The sequence below is a fragment of the Oncorhynchus nerka genome, unplaced genomic scaffold (assembly GCF_034236695.1).
Source record: "Oncorhynchus nerka isolate Pitt River unplaced genomic scaffold, Oner_Uvic_2.0 unplaced_scaffold_2573, whole genome shotgun sequence".
NCBI lineage: Eukaryota > Metazoa > Chordata > Actinopteri > Salmoniformes > Salmonidae > Oncorhynchus > Oncorhynchus nerka.
This window is the reverse complement of record NW_027038725.1, coordinates 12,379-30,689: the sequence shown is the minus strand read 5'-3', so window position 1 is coordinate 30,689 and position 18,311 is coordinate 12,379. Positions and strand designations below refer to the sequence as shown.

Here is an 18,311-nt window from a genome sequence, read left to right as displayed (position 1 = left end):
GTAATAATGAGACTATAAGAATACCAGTACTGAGTCAATGTGCAGGGTACCAGGTAGTTGAGGTAATAATGAGACTATAAGAGTACCAGTACTGAGTCAATGTGCAGGGTACCAGGTAGTTGAGGTAATAATGAGACTATAAGGAGAACCAGTACTGAGTCAATGTGCAGGGTACCAGGTAGTTGAGGTAATAATGAGACTATAAGGAGTACCAGTACTGAGTCAATGTGCAGGGTACCAGGTAGTTGAGGTAATAATGAGACTATAAAAGTACCAGTAATGAGTCAATGTGCAGGGTACCAGGTAGTTGAGGTAATAATGAGACTATAAGGAGAACCAGTACTGAGTCAATGTGCAGGGTACCAGGTAGTTGAGGTAATAATGAGACTATAAGGAGAACCAGTACTGAGTCAATGTGCAGGGTACCAGGTAGTTGAGGTAATAATGAGACTATAAGGAGAACCAGTACTGAGTCAATGTGCAGGGTACCAGGTAGTTGAGGTAATAATGAGACTAGAGACTATAAGGAGAACCAGTACTGAGTCAATGTGCAGGGTACCAGGTACCACAATGAGACACAAGGAGTACAGTGAGGGAATGTTGTGTTTGTTTAATATTGTTTTAGGACTATGAAAATGGACAAAAGGATTAGCCTATGGATTATGAAAACAACCAAAAGGATTTGGAAAATGGGAGGAGAAATGACTAGAGACAGTGTTGTTTAACTCACTGACCAGGACCCATGAGTTCTTCTTACCTTTGTTCAGTAGAAAAGTCTCCCTCTCTAAACACTATAGGACGATCCATAGACCAGTCACTCTTCATGGACACACAGCTGGGAACAGGGGAGGCTGGTCTCTCCTGCTTGATTGGTCTTCAACACAACAGAGACAAACATTACATCTCTCATCTACTCTGAGCTCAGATGGGGAAACATAAGAAGAGTTTCACAAATAGAACTGACTTCTAGACGTTAGTTAACGCGCGCGAGCAGTGTGTCATTTTTAATGAGATTAATTTATCGACGCGAGCGTTGTAGTCAGTCTGTCAGCCCCGCTAAAAGGCTGGTGTCGTTACTCTGCCTCTCCGGGGGATGTTGACGTAAATTTACTAACCGGGAGGGTTGAATGATGTAATTTATTGGAGGGCTGGAAGACGCACTCTCGAGGTTGTTTACTCACACGATCAGATATTAAGATGATTTTTATAATGAATGTATACTGAGGTTGAGGTTCTGACTAGTGATTATTTACCCGGTGTTCAATACCTGCTATTGAGGTGCCCTGAAAATAATATTCAAAAGTTTGGTCCTTGGACACAGAGGTTTAAACACTAAAGTTACAACCATCTAGTGAAGAGCCGGTGACAGAGGTAGTGGTAGCTATGGTAACTAGGATGCAGTCTGGCCAGATCCGTCAGAAGAGAGGAGCTAGCACACGGGATTTAACAGGTGGAAGAAACAACTGCTGGGAGCCGGTGATGATGTAGTGGTAGCTATGGTAACTAGGATGCTGCTGGTAGAGTAGCTAGCTAGCTTACCGAGCTGTACCGACTAGCTAGGATAACTAGGATGCTGCTGGTAGAGTAGCTAGCTAGGACAACTAGGATGCTGCTGGTAGAGTAGCTAGCTAGCTTACCGAGCTGTACCGACTAGCTAGGACAACTAGGATGCTGCTGGTAGAGTAGCTAGCTAGCTTACCGAGCTGTAACGACTAGCTAGGATAACTAGGATGCTGCTGGTAGAGTAGCTAGCTAACTTACCGAGCTGTACCGACTAGCTAGGATAACTAGGATGCTGCTGGTAGAGTAGCTAGCTAGTTTACCGAGCTGTACCGACTAGCTAGGATAACTAGGATGCTGCTGGTAGAGTAGCTAGCTAGCTTACCGAGCTGTACCGACTAGCTTGGTTAGTTAGCAGGTCGTTCGTCTGTCCCTCGTCTCGATGATGAATCCGGTGAACCACAAAATGAAACGAGGATAGAGAGTGAAAAGGATCTGGCTACACTCATAATGTCCCTCACCGTAAAGAAAAAAGCAAATTGAACAATAAACTTCGGTGTCTCAACACTGTAACAAACTCCGTCGATATTCCCCAACATCACCTCAGTCCACTCTGCGCGTAACCGGACAATATCCACACCGAACGTGGACGGACAGTTCTGTGGACGGGGACGCGGACAGTTCCAGAACGCGGACATGAGCAGTGCAACACAATAACCTAAACCCAGTCTTTACAGTGGGTTACATTAGTAATATTCATTTTTTATTATTATGTTTAACAAACATTTTTACAAAATTATAACAACATTTTGAGATCAAACATTCAGTTTTTTTATGACAATATGTTGAGATCTGGGTCCATATGGCCAAAGTGTCTGAGTAGAAAATTGGTCGTATAAGTGCTGAGAATAAAGACATTTTACACTTATGGGTATAAATGACCTAGTTACCTACCCATTGCCTAAATTACCTACCCACCTAGTCAGTAGATATTTAGGACACCTGGTGAGCTGTCCTAAGTAGTTAAGAGTTAACAGCAGGTGTCCTAAGTAGTTAAGAGTTAACAGCAGGTGTCTTGATAATACTATAGAATAATGCAGTGAGTCAGTGGTTCCTGAGCCACATGTAATTGCATTGCAGTAGTTAAAAATAATGTTTTTATATTTCTATGTGATCAACCCATAAATAATACAGACCTACATGCAACAGTATGTCTTGTGCTTTTGGCGATGAGTTATGTATGATAATTATGTATAACTGCATAGCATTTTGTCTTCATTTTGGCAGATTAACTCAGGCTTATTTCTGAAGATTAATTCAGGTTGGAGTTGGAGCTGTGACCGAAGGGTGGCTGGTTCGAATCCCGGGCCGGGCGCTGGAAAAAACAGGTGGAATTGATCTGACCACTGGATGGCTGCTGGGTTCACATCCTCAAAACATGAACCTTTTGTTGATCAGAACTATAGAGGTTCTTCTTCACTGAACCCCAAAATATATATAACTTTTATTGATTTCATATTTTAAGGAAGTGATAGAAGCCTTTTTATAAGGAACCTTGTTTTCTAAACACGTTTTTCTTTTGGTGATTTAATTATCTACATCATGTTATTTCAAGTTCTCCCTTTGGAGCGCAACATCATATTGTTAAAAAATACTCCTAAATTGGGGATGGATATAAATTGGGCAGTTGAAGGCGTCTAGGGTGTAATATGTGTTCGATGAAAATGAACATTGTATGAAACGTTGTAGGCAACATTATTGGAAGGGACTTGATGCCTACTATGCCAAAGATATTTAGAGTTGTTAAACGGGTGTGAAGAGAGTGTTGATGTAACAGTTATATTGTCAATATTCTGCTGGTAACAACCATCACAATTGGTTAAAATATGCATTCCATTATATTAGTCAATAATTAAGAGAAGGCAAAGTGGTTGTGTCATGTAAAAATCCTATCAAATGTCTGACATTGCAACGAGTACAGTCAGGGTGCCGTGGAACCCCTGCAGTACCTCCACAGACCCCGGATTGAGAACCCCTGCAGTACCTCCACAGACCCCGGATTGAGAACCCCTGCAGTACCTCCCCAGACCCCGGATTGAGAACCCCTGCAGTACCTCCACAGACCCCGGATTGAGAACCCCTGCAGTACCTCCACAGACCCCGGATTGAGAACCCCTGCAGTACCTCCACAGACCCCGGATTGAGAACCCCTGCAGTACCTCCACAGACCCCGGATTGAGAACCCCTGCAGTACCTCCACAGACCCCGGATTGAGAACCCCTGCAGTACCTCCACAGACCCCGGATTGAGAACCCCTGCAGTACCTCCACAGACCCCGGATTGAGAACCCCTGCAGTACCTCCACAGACCCCGGATTGAGAACCCCTGCAGTACCTCCACAGACCCCAGATTGAGAACCCCTGCAGTACCTCCACAGACCCCGGATTGAGAACTCCTGATTTAGCAGATGCTCTTATCCAGAGTGATTTACAGAAGTGCATTCATCTTAAGATAGCTATTTATTTTGAGAAATAAACTTTATAAATTATTCATTAAATTATCATCTTCCTCTTATCTTTGGTGTCATGTCCTCAGAGAGATGAATTTTAGAGGCAGGGCCCCTCAGTACCTCCCCCAGAGACCCCAGAGAGAACCCCCTGCATTTTAGAGGCAGGGCCCCCAGTCCTCTCAGACTCCCCAGAGAGAACTCATTTTCCACAGACAGGGAGAACCCCTCCAGTACCTCCACAGACCCATTGAGAACCCCTTTGAAAAGTACCTCCACAGACCCAGGAGATTAACCCAGTGACAGTACCTCCACATTTCACCCATGGTATTGAGAACCCCTGCAGTACCTCCACAGACCCCTTTGAGAACCCCTAGGATTATTGTCTTTGACAATTCTAAACTGCAGTACTCCACAGACCCCGGATGAAACAGAACCCCTGCAGTATTTCCCATCAGACCATTTATGGATTGAGATCCCTGGTAACCTCCACCAATAAGAGGACCTCCACAGACCTGTTTGTTAGAACCCCTGACAGTACCTCCACAGACCCTCACACTGAGAACCCTGCAGTACACTCCACAGACCCCGGATTTTATGCTTTCCACAGACTGTTATTTTGAAACTAACCCCTGAGAATGTACCTCCAGAAGGTTTTTGGCCCTGGACAGTTATCCACAGATCCCGGATTGGGAAATCCATTGACCCCAGATTGAGAACCCCTTGTTATACCTCCACAGACCCCCGGTCATTGAGAACCCCTGCAGTGCCTCCACAGACTGTTATAAGAACCACCTGATTTAGCAGATGCTGTATAGTAGTGAGTGATTTACAGTAAGTTATGTAATTCATCTTAAGATAGCTATTTATTTTGGAAATAAACTTAATGTATAGTAGAGTATAAATTATTCATTAAATTATCATCTTACCTCTTAGCTTTGGTGTCATGTTTCAGAGAGACTAGGTTTTAGAGGCAGGGCCCCCTCCTCTCTGTCCCCAGAGAGACTCATTTTAGAGATGATCCCTAAACAGAGATCCAAATGTTGGTTTTATTAAATGACATTTGATTTGTTCTGATTGTATTCATTATCTCTTTGAAAAGTAAAACATTTACTAACATTATAGAAACAGTAGGTGATTTAATGTATAGTAGTGGGGTTGTTAGTTATGTGATATTTATATTATGTAAAGTAGATAATTATAATGTATAGTAGTGTTTGTTAGTGATATGTTATATTATGTAAAGCAACTAATTATAATGTATAGTAATGGGTAATGTTAGTGATTGTAGATGTTATATTATGTAAAGTAGACAATAATAATTATAATGTAATAGTAAGTGGGGTTGTTAAAGTGATATGTTATATTATTATAAAGTAGACAACATCCCCATCCCGGTTATAATGTAATAATAATGTATATTATGTACTGTTTGTTAGTGGGGTTATTAGACAGTATGTTATATTAGGTATGTCTCAGTAGTAGGGCTAGGTTATAATGTATAGTAGTGGGGTTTTTAGTGATATTTAGATGTTATATTAAAGTAGACTAATAATGTAGTAGTAGGTTGTAGTGATATGTAATGTTATATTATAAGTAGTTTATTGTTAGGGGTTGTTATGTTGATGTTATATTATGTAAAGTAGACTAGGTTATAATGTATAGTAGTGGGTTGTTAGTGATATTATGAACATCTTATGTTATGTATAGTAGTCTCCACCCGGTTAGTGATAATGTTATATTATAAAGTAGGTCCTGTTATAATGTATAGTAGTGGGTTGTTAGTGATATGTATGTTATATTATGTAGTAGGCTAGGTTATAATGTATAGTAGTGGGTTGTTAGTGATAGTGATAGTTATATTATGTTAGTAGGCTATTATATAGTAGTGGGTTGTTAGTGATATGTAGATGTTATATTATGTATAGTAGACTAGGTATATTAGTAAAGTAGATGTTAGTGTGTATAATGGGGTTGTTAATATGTAGATGTTATATTATGTAAAGTAGACTAGGTTATAATGTATAGTAGTGGGTTGTTAGTGATATGTAGATGTTATATTATGTATTAGGCTAGGTTATAATGTATAGTAGGTTTTAGTGATATGGAGTTTTATGTAGTGACTAGGTTATAATGTATAGTACCTGGGGTTGTTAGTGATTGTTATATTATGTAAAGTTTCTAGGTTATAATGTATAGTAGTGGGATGATCATGATATATTATGTAAAGTAGACTAGGTTATAATGTATAGTAGTGGGTTGTTAGTGATATGTAGATGTTATATTATGTAAAGTAGGCTTTTATAATGTATAGTAGTGGGTTGTTAGTGATATGTAGATGTTATATTATGTAAAGTAGACTAGGTTATAATGTATAGTAGTGGGGTTGTTAGTGATATGTAGATGTTATATTATGTAAAGTAGGCTAGGTTATAATGTATAGTAGTGGGTTGTTAGTGATATGTAGATGTTATATTATGTAAAGTAGACTAGGTTATAATGTATAGTAGTGGGGTTGTTAGTGATATATAGATGTTATATTATGTAAAGTAGACTAGGTTATAATGTATAGTAGTGGGTTGTTAGTGATATGTAGATTTTATATTATGTAAAGTAGGCTAGGTTATAATGTATAGTAGTGGGTTGTTAGTGATATGTAGATGTTATATTATGTAAAGTAGACTAGGTTATAATGTATAGTAGTGGGGTTGTTAGTGATATGTAGATGTTATATTATGTAAAGTAGACTAGGTTATAATGTATAGTAGTGGGTTGTTAGTGATATATAGATGTTATATTATGTAAAGTAGACTAGGTTATAATGTATAGTAGTGGGTTGTTAGTGATATGTAGATGTTATATTATGTAAAGTAGACTAGGTTATAATGTATAGTAGTGGGGTTGTTAGTGATATGTAGATGTTATATTATGTAAAGTAGACTAGGTTATAATGTATAGTAGTGGGGTTGTTAGTGATATGTAGATGTTATATTATGTAAAGTAGACTAGGTTATAATGTATAGTAGTGGGTTGTTAGTGATATGTAGATGTTATATTATGTAAAGTAGACTAGGTTATAATGTATAGTAGTGGGTTGTTAGTGATATGTAGATGTTATATTATGTAAAGTAGACTAGATTATAATGTATAGTAGTGGGGTTGTTAGTCATATGTAGATGTTATATTATGTAAAGTAGACTAGGTTATAATGTATAGTAGTGGGTTGTTAGTGATATGTAGATGTTATATTATGTAAAGTAGACTAGGTTATAATGTATAGTAGTGGGTTGTTAGTGATATGTAGATTTTATATTATGTAAAGTAGGCTAGGTTATAATGTATAGTAGTGGGTTGTTAGTGATATGTAGATTTTATATTATGTAAAGTAGGCTAGGTTATAATGTATAGTAGTGGGGTTGTTAGTGATATGTAGATTTTATATTATGTAAAGTAGACTAGGTTATAATGTATAGTAGTGGGGTTGTTAGTGATATGTAGATTTTATATTATGTAAAGTAGACTAGGTTATAATGTATAGTAGTGGGGTTGTTAGTGATATGTAGATTTTATATTATGTAAAGTAGGCTAGGTTATAATGTATAGTAGTGGGGTTGTTAGTGATATGTAGATTTTATATTATGTAAAGTAGGCTAGGTTATAATGTATAGTAGTGGGGTTGTTAGTGATATGTAGATTTTATATTATGTAAAGTAGGCTAGGTTATAATGTATAGTAGTGGGGTTGTTAGTGATATGTAGATTTTATATTATGTAAAGTAGGCTAGGTTATAATGTATAGTAGTGGGGTTGTTAGTGATATGTAGATTTTATATTATGTAAAGTAGGCTAGGTTATAATGTATAGTAGTGGGGTTGTTAGTGATATGTAGATTTTATATTATGTAAAGTAGGCTAGGTTATAATGTATAGTAGTGGGGTTGTTAGTGATATGTAGATTTTATATTATGTAAAGTAGACTAGGTTATAATGTATACTAGCAGTTTGTTAGTGATATGCAGATGAAAGTCTATACCTCAGATATAGCATACATGTCATCGATGACCAGCCTAAACCTGTTCAGATCAGTTCACATAATGTTATAGTCCTACCAGTAGCAGGACAGAGAATCTACACTGTATATGCAAACATATGTGGACACCCCTTCAAATTAGTGGATTCTATTTCAGCCACACCAGTTGCTGACAGGTGTATAAAGTCGGACAGCCAGCCATGCAATTTCCATAAACAAACATTGGCAGTAGAATGACCTAACTGAAGATCTCAGTGCCTTTCAACGTGGCACCGTCATAGGATGCCACCTTTCCAACATGTCAGTTTGTCAAATATCTGCCCTGCTAGAGCTGCCCCGGTCAACTGTAAGTGCTATTATTGTGAAGTGGAAACGTCTCGGAGCAACAACGGCTCAACAGTGAAGTGGTAGGCCACTCAAGCTCAGAGGACTGGCTCGCCAAGTGTGGAAGCACATAAAAATGATCTGTCCTCGGTTGCAACACTCACTACCGAGTTCCAAACTGCAATGTCAGCAAAATAACTGTTCATCGGGAGCTTCATGAAATGGATTTCCATGGCCAAGCAGCCGCACACAAGATCACCTTGCGCAATGCCAAGCATCGGCTTGAGTGGTGTAGAGCTCGCTGCCATTGGACTCTGGAGCAGTGGAATCTGGGTTTGGTGGATGCCAGGAAAACGCTTCCTGTCCGAATGCATTGTGCCAACTGTAAAGTTTGGTGGCGGAGGAAAAATAGTCTTGGGCAGTTTGGGGAAGGCCCTTTCCAGTTTCAGCATGACAATATCCCCGTGCACAAAGCGAGGTCCATACAGTAATGGCTTGTCGAGATCGGTGTGGAAGAACTTGACTGGCCTGCACAGAGCCCTGACCTCAACTCCATTGAACACCTTTGGGATGAATTGGAATGCCGACTGCGAGCCAGGCCCAATCACCCAACATCAGTGCCCGACCTCCCTAATGCTCTTGTGGCTGAACGGAAGCAAGTCCCCGCAGCAATGTTCCAACATCTAGTGGAAAGTCTTCCCAGAAGAGTGGAGGCTGTTATAGCAGCAAAGGGGGACCAACTCCATAGGAATGCCTATGATTTTGGAATGAGATGTTCGACTAGCAAGTGTCCACATACTTTTGGTCATGTAGTGTATATCACCTAATCTAAATCAAATCAAATGTTATTGGTCACAATGTCAGAGCGGCATAGACTAAAATACAGTAGAATAGTATAGAATACAGTATATACATATGATATGAGTAATACATAGACTAAGATACAGTAGAATAGAATAGAGTATATACATATGAGATGAGTAATACATAGACTAAGATACAGTAGAATAGTATACAGTATATACATATGAGATGAGTAATGCATAGACTAAGATACAGTAGAATAGAATAGAGTATATACATATGAGATGAGTAATGCATAGACTAAGATACAGTAGAATAGTATAGAATACAGTATATACATATGAGATTAGTAATGAATAGACTAAGATACAGTAGAATAGATTACAGTATATACATATGAGATGAGTAATGCATAGACTAAGATACAGTAGAATAGATTACAGTATATACATATGAGATGAGTAATGCATAGACTAAGATACAGTAGAATAGAATTTCCTTCAAATCAACACATTTATCTGTCTTCTAATGCAGTGGTGTAAAGTACTTCAGTAAAATACTTTAAAGTACTACTTCAGTAGTTTTTGTGGGTATCTGTCCTTTACTTTACTATTTATATTTTTGAACAACTTTTACTTTCACTTCACTACATTCATAAATAGAATGATGTACTTTTTACTCCGTATATTTTCCCTGACAGCCAAAGGTACTCATTACATTTTGAATGCTTAGCAGGACAGAAAATTGTCCAATTTGCACAATTATCAACAGAACATCGCTGGTCATCCCTAATGCCTCTGATCTGGAGGACTCACTAAACACAAATGCTTTGTTTTTAAATGGTGTCTGAGTGTTGGAGTGTGACCCTGGCTATCCATAAATTAAAATAACAAGAACATTGTGCAGTCTGGTTTTCTTAATATAAGGAGTTTTCAATTATTACAACTTTACTTTTACTTTTGATATTTAATTATATTTAAAACCAAATACTTCTAGACTTTTCCTGAAGTAGTATTTTACTGGGTGACTTTCACTTTTACTTGAGTCATTTTCTATTAAGGAATCTTTACTTTTACTCCAGTTTGAGAACTGAGTTCTGTTTCCACCACTGTTCTAACGTTCCATATGAGACACAGTTTCAACAGACATTCTGGAACTGAGTTCTGTTTCCACCACTGTTCTAACGTTCCATATGAGACACAGTTTCAACAGACATTCTGGAACTGAGTTCTGTTTCCACCACTGTTCTAACGTTCCATGTGAGACACAGTTTCAACAGACATTCTGGAACTGAGTTCTGTTTCCACCACTGTTCTAACGTTCCATATGAGACACAGTTTCAACAGACATTCTGGAACTGAGTTCTGTTTCCACCACTGTTCTAACGTTCCATATGAGACACAGTTTCAACAGACATTCTGGAACTGAGTTCTGTTTCCACCACTGTTCTAACGTTCCATATGAGACACAGTTTCAACAGACATTCTGGAACTGCGTCAGCTACAAAATTACTTTCCATTTCATATCAGGAAATAAAGTAACGGTCACTGGGGGAATTAGTTGTGCATTGCCCGGCTCCCCGGGGGAGCAGAGTTTAAGCATTTTAGACCATTCCATTGGTCCATAAATTATATGTCCACTCAGCTGTAGCACCGGGCCATGCAAAACGATACTCCCACTGTCGCGCAGGGCACTGAGACACTGAGTTCTAAACCCAGACGCGTTTCTTCAAGACATCTCTCTTACATTATTTTTGATAAACATTAATTTACTCGAAACCAAGTTTAGCTGTGTTTTTTTCTCCAAGATGTGAGTTACTGTAGGACTTTAATAATTGTAAGCAGTCCTACAAACCCAAAGGGTTTTCATTTGAGAATGTTCATTTGTTTGCCTCGAATATTAAATTATTTTAAAATATGTGATGATTAGTTGAATCAGGAGTGTAAGTGCTGGTAAGAACAAAAGGATTCAGAAACCCTGAGATAAACATAAAATCATATAATTGAAAAGCTCTTCCACCATCTTTACCAGACGTTTTACTGATAACATGTCGGCCTACTGATTAGTTTACACTTTGAAATCTGCTGTCTGTCAGCAACTCAGCTCAAGTAGCAGTTCTACTAAATAGTAATATCTCATTCCAGGTATTAATTATCTTATTCTGTCCATTAGAATAGATTATTGTTCAGAAATACTTACTTTATTTTTCAATAATCTCCATATAGTCTTTTCTGCTCTGTCGTCTCAAAATGGATCCTGAACAAAAGAACAACTTTACTTTCAGTTTCAGCTCAGCCGCCTCCCCACCCTGATAATAAAGTGTTGTATTGGTATCTTCCACTAGATGGCAGTAAACACCTGCTGTAACTAGACTTTACAACTATGTGTTCTGTTTCATAAAGGCAGTGTCCCAGAAGAGGAGCGTTGCTCTAGGATCAGCTCCTCCTGTCCATCTAATCTGATTCATTATGATCTAGGATCAGGTCCACCTCTCCATCTAATCTGATTCATTACTATCTAGGATCAGCTCCCCCTCTCCATCTAATCTGATTCATTATGATCTAGGATCAGGTCTCCCCCTCTCCATGTAATCTGATTCATTGTGATCTAGGATCAGGTCCCCCTCTCCATGTAATCTGATTCATTATGATGTAGGATCAGGTCCCCCCTCTCCATGTAATCTGATTAATTATGATCTAGGATCAGGTCCCCCCTCTCCATGTAATCTGATTCATTATGATCTAGGATCAGGTCTCCCTCTCCATGTAATCTGATTCATTATGATCTAGGATCAGGTCCCCCCTCTCCATGTAATCTGATTCATTATGATCTAGGATCAGCTCCTCCTGTCCATCTAATCTGATTCATTATGATCTGGATCAGGTCCACCTCTCCATCTAATCTGATTCATTATGATCTAGGATCAGGTCCCCCTCTCCATGTAATCTGATTAATTATGATCTAGGATCAGGTCCCCCCTCTCCATTTAATCTGATTAATTATGATCTAGGATCAGGTCCCCCCTCTCCATGTAATCTGATTCATTATGATCTAGGATCAGGTCTCCCTCTCCATGTAATCTGATTCATTATGATCTAGGATCAGGTCCCCCTCTCCATGTAATCTGATTCATTATGATCTAGGATCAGGTCCCCTCTCCATGTAATCTGATTCATTATGATCTAGGATCAGGTCCTCCTCTCCATGTAATCTGATTCATTATGATCTAGGATCAGGTCCCCTCTCCATGTAATCTGATTCATTATGATCTAGGATCAGGTCCCCCCTCTCCATGTAATCTGATTCATTATGATCTAGGATCAGGTCCCCCTCTCCATCTAGTCTGATTCATTATGATCTAGGATCAGGTCCCCCTCTCCATGTAATCTGATTCATTATGATCTAGGATCAGGTCCCCCTCTCCATGTAATCTGATTCATTATGATCTAGGATCAGGTCCCCCCTCTCCATGTAATCTGATTCATTATGATCTAGGATCAGGTCCCCCCTCTCCATGTAATCTTATTCATTATGATCTAGGATCAGGTCCCCCACTACTGGATCAGAGAGTCTACTAAATGACTCACTACTGGATCAGAGCGTCTGCTAAATGACTCATTACTGGATCAGAGCGTCTGCTAAATGACTCATTACTGGATCAGAGAGTGTGCTAAATGACTCACTACTGGATCAGAGGGCCTGCTAAATGACTCACTACTGGATCAGAGCGTCTGCTAAAATACTCACTACTGGATCAGAGCGTCTGCTAAATGACTCATTACTGGATCAGAGCGTCTGCTAAATGACTCATTACTGGATCAGAGCGTCTGCTAAATGACTCACTACTGGATCAGAGCGCCTGCTAAATTACTCACTACTGGATCAGACCGTCTGCTAAATGACTCACTACTGGATCAGAGCGTCTGCTAAATGATTCACTGCTGGATCAGAGCGCCTGCTAAATGACTCATTACTGGATCAGAGAGTCTGCTAAATGACTCACTACTGGATCAGAGCGTCTGCTAAATGATTCACTGCTGGATCAGAGCGCCTGCTAAATGACTCACTACTGGATCAGAGTTGTTGATCCATCCTCAGTGTTCTCCTATCACAGCTATTAAACTCTGTAACTGTTTTTAAGTCACCATTGGCCTCATGCTGAAATCAATGAGAGGTTTCCTTCCTCTCCGGCAACTAAGTTAGGAAGACGCCTGTATCTTTGTAGTGACTGGGTGTATTGATTCACCATCCAAAGTGTAATTAATAATAACTTCACCAGGCTCAAAATCATATTCAATGTCTGCTTTTGTTTTTCCCATCTACCAATAAGTGCCCTTCTTTGTGAGGCATGGAGATGGAGATAGGAATTTGGACTTGTGGTTTTACTTAATTCTCCGTACTGGCTAATGATTATAAATCTGATTCTGAACTAATCATTAATTCATACATTGCGCCCCTGACCTGAGAGGATGGAAGTTCAATATGTAGCTAGATGTAGACGGCTAATGTTTAATAGTTAACTAGCGAAAGTTGCGAACCAAGCTTTTTAGCCAAGTAGCCGAGGACATAAAATAAAGGTATGTACAGTATTTATTGACTTGTTAATTGTTTACTCCATGTGTAACTCTGTGTTGTCTGATCACTCTGCTATGCTTTAACTTGGCCAGGTCGCAGTTGCAAATGAGAACATGTTCTCAACTAGCCTACCTGGTTAAATAAAGGTGTTCTCAACTAGCCTACCTGGTTAAATAAAGGTGTTCTCAACTAGCCTACCTGGTTAAATAAAGGTGTTCTCAACTAGCCTACCTGGTTAAATAAAGGTGTTCTCAACTAGCCTACCTGGTTAAATAAAGGTGAAATAAAAATATAACAAATGAAACAGTATGACAGGGTGATAGACCGTTTTGTTCTTCTGGAATTTCGTTGCTGAAGAGAATCTCTTCTGTCACTCTGTTTTGGTTCATGTAGGTGACTGTGACAGGGTGCCATCTCTTCTCTCACTCTGTTTTGGTTCATGCAGGTGACTGTGACAGGGTGCCATCTCTTCTCTCACTCTGTTTTGGTTCATGCAGGTGACTGTGACAGGGTGCTATCTCTTCTCTCACTCTGTTTTGGTTCATGCAGGTGACTGTGACAGGGTGCTATCTCTTCTCTCACTCTGTTTTGGTTCATGCAGGTGACTGTGACAGGGTGCCATCTCTTCTCTCACTCTGTTTTGGTTCATGCAGGTGACTGTGACAGGGTGCCATCTCTTCTCTCACTCTGTTTTGGTTCATGCAGGTGACTGTGACAGGGTGCTATCTCTTCTGTCACTCTGTTTTGGTTCATGCAGGTGACTGTGACAGGATGCTATCTCTTCTCTCACTCTGTTTTGGTTCATGCAGGTGACTGTGACAGGGTGCTATCTCTTCTCTCACTCTGGCAGTGCTATCTCTTCTCTCACTCTGTTTTGGTTCATGCAGGTGACTGTGACAGGGTGCTATCTCTTCTCTCACTCTGTTTTGGTTCATGCAGGTGACTGTGACAGGGTGCTATCTCTTCTCTCACTCTGTTTTGGTCCATGCAGGTGACTGTGACAGGGTGCTATCTCTTCTCTACTGTGGTGCATTGAGGTCGTTTAAACCTCTCCAGTTAACTAAATGATTCATTTAAGTTTGACTTCAAGTGTCCGTGTGTTGAATTTCAACATCAACAACAAGTAGAGAAATCTGCTGAACACACACACACACGCATGCACACACACACACACACACACACACACACACACACACACACACACACACACACACACACACACACACACACACACACACACACACACACACACATACATCAGAACCATGGACTGCCACATATGTAGCTTACGTTGATGAGACTAAATAGTTGTTGGTATCTTTTAGATGTCTGTTAAATGCAATATGTGTTGTGGACTCCACTATTACAGACTCTCTGATTTAGTGATGAAACAAAGGTGTGGTTGAATTGCATCTGCCACTGTGTCTTCTTATTGTCTGGGCCTTAGGCTTATATATCATGGTTGCAAAGCATATGAACTAGCAGGTTATAGAGCAAACAATGCAATTATCACAACACATGTGTTGTACCATGTCTTCCCCAGTGATATTACCCACTATATTACCCACTATTATCACAACACATGTGGTGTAACATGTCTTCCCCAGTGATATTACCCACTATATTACCCACTATTATCACAACACATGTGTGTAACATGTCTTCCCCAGTGATATTACCCAGTGATATTACCCACTATTATCACAACACATGTGTTGTAACATGTCTTATTACCCCTATTATCACAACACATGTGATATTATTACCCACTATTATATTATCACAACACATGTGTTGTAACATGTCTTCCCCAGTGATATTACCCACTTCCCCATTATCACAACACATGTGTTGTATGTCTTCCCCATGATATTACCCAGGCATGTCTTCACTGTGTTGTACCATGTCTTCCCCACCAGGCACCACTGCAGCACCACTGCAGCACCACTGATTATTTTGTTACATTAGAAGTGTCCATCCAAAAGGCTCAAGTGTTTCTACAATTCCCTCTAACACCTCCACTGTGGGGCTCTATAAAACTATTGGAACAATTTCCCTGTTTGACCGCTAGGTGTTATGGGTATTATGACACCTCCACTGTGGGGCTCTATAAAACTATTGGAACAATTTCCCTGTTTGACCGCTAGGTGTTATGGGTATTATGACACCTCCACTGTGGGGCTCTATAAAACTATTGGAACCATTTCCCTGTTTGACCGCTAGGTGTTATGGGTATTATAACACCTCCACTGTGGGGCTCTATAAAACTATTGGAAACATTTCCCTGTTTGACCGCTAGGTGTTATGGGTACTATAACACCTCCACTGTGGGGCTCTATAAACTATTGGAAACATTTCCCTGTTTGACCGCTAGGTGTTATGGGTACTATGACACCTCCACTGTGGGGCTCTATAAAACTATTGGCACCATTTCCCTGTTTGACCGCTAGGTGTTATGGGTACTATAACACCTCCACTGTGGGGCTCTATAAACTATTGGAAACATTTCCCTGTTTGACCGCTAGGTGTTATGGGTACTATAACACCTCCACTGTGGGGCTCTATAAACTATTGGAAACATTTCCCTGTTTGACCGCTAGGTGTTATGGGTATTATGACACCTCCACTGTGGGGCTCTATAAAACTATTGGAACCATTTCCCTGTTTGAGCGCTAGGTGTTATGGGTATTATGACACTTCCACTGTGGGGCTCTATAAAACTATTGGAACCATTTCCCTGTTTGACCGCTGGGTGTTATGGGTATTATGACACTTCCACTGTGGGGCTCTATAAAACTATTGGAACCATTTCCCTGTTTGAGCGCTAGGTGTTATGGGTATTATGACACCTCCACTGTGGGGCTCTATAAAACTATTGGAACCATTTCCCTGTTTGACCGCTAGGTGTTATGGGTATTATGACACCTCCACTGTGGGGCTCTATAGATCAAATTAAACTTGAGAATCTAGAGAATGTAACAATATTCGCTGTGATGTAACAATATCCGCTGTGATGTAACAATATTCGCTGTGATGTTCAGCCCCCAAAATGAAAATAAATACTAAATCATTTCATAGAATTGAACTAAGACCACTTTCTCTTTGGTCACAGATGGACAACATCACTTAGTGTTTCCAGCTGAAGATGTGATGAATCTGCACACATTTGAATGGTGTCTCTGCACCGCTCAGTTGACGTTTAGGGGAAAGTATCAGACACTCAAATCTATGAATCTTAGAACAGTAATATTTTACACATGAAGGTACCAAGAAGACTTCATTTCTGATGAAAAAACACAAATGTGAAAAAATTATGGATATAAACTCTTCATAAATTCTTAAACAAAATTGTAATCTCACCTCTTAGCTTTGGTGTCATGTTCCCCAGAGAGACTCATTTTCGAGGCATGGCCGCCCTCCTCTCTCTCCCCAGAGAGACTCATTTTCAGGGCAATGACCCCTAAACAGAGATCCAACATGTCATTGAACTATAATACATGAATAAATATACAAATTGTAAAATATCCACAATATACGAATATATGAACAATATGTTTTTTTTTCATTTCATTGACTACACCCAGTTAGCTATATGAACAACATGTTATTGAATGTGACTTGACTACACCCAGTTAGCTATATGAACAACATGTTATTGAATGTGACTTGACTACACCCAGTTAGCTATATGAACAACATGTTATTGAATGTGACTTGCCTATGCCCCAGTTAGCGCCATTTTGTATGATTGAACTGTCACGTAGCTGTCCCAGGTGAAATGGACTGTTACATCTGAGTGTTTTACTGTCATTCACTAAACTAAAATTACACCATACATTTAATTTCTCTTCACACTTTACAATAATCCCTGGGAAAAGTCTTACCTTGTAGCCTGAATTCACAACCAGAAGATGTCAAGTCATTGAAATATTTTCGGTTCTGCTGAGAGAGTACCTTTCTGATGACAAGTGGCTCTGTATCTTCAACTTTCTACCAACATCCTACATGAATAATCCCTGGTAGGATTCTTACCTTGCAGCCTGAATTCAAAACCAGAACATGTCAAGTCAGTGAGAGTTTCCTTTGTGTTGAGAATGAAACCTTGGGAACCGTTTATTCACCTCCCCAATGTCAGGAAACTTTGTGTAATTTTTGTTACTGATTAATTTAGGACTCCATCATTTCTGTTAAAGTTTAGTAGCTCTGACCCCATGTCAGCATCATCAGAAACCCAGTTTAACCTGTTTACCAGAAAATCCTTGTGTTTCCAATAACATCGCTGTGTAGCTACTGCTTTCCTGCAGTCAGATTACCTAGTGACCTCATGGTGGAATGTTATTCATATTGTACCATTATTACCTAGTGACCTCATGGTGGAATGTTATTCATATTGTATCATTATTACCTAGTGACCTCATGGTGGAATGTTATTCATATTGTATCATTATTACCTAGTGACCTCATGGTGGAATGTTATTCATATTGTACCATTATTACCTAGTGACCTCATGGTGGAATGTTATTCATATTGTATCATTATTACCTAGTGACCTCATGGTGGAATGTTATTCATA

General features: G+C 39.5%; 1 long non-coding RNA gene across 3 annotated transcripts; it reads right to left on the bottom strand.

Moving 5' to 3' along the window:
- Positions 1-598: 598 nt before the first annotated feature.
- Positions 599-18,058, bottom strand: LOC135567125 (uncharacterized). 3 transcript variants are annotated; one of them, XR_010462264.1, is made up of 4 exons: positions 17,622-18,058; positions 17,098-17,197; positions 11,362-11,418; positions 599-874 (listed from the first exon to the last, which is right to left on the bottom strand). It is a non-coding gene; the product is annotated as an uncharacterized LOC135567125 (long non-coding RNA). The 3 variants fall into 3 exon arrangements; XR_010462263.1 differs by lacking the exon at positions 11,362-11,418 and having other exon boundaries at positions 17,622-18,041; XR_010462262.1 differs by lacking the exon at positions 599-874 and having other exon boundaries at positions 11,146-11,418; positions 17,622-18,049.
- Positions 18,059-18,311: the final 253 nt, after the last annotated feature.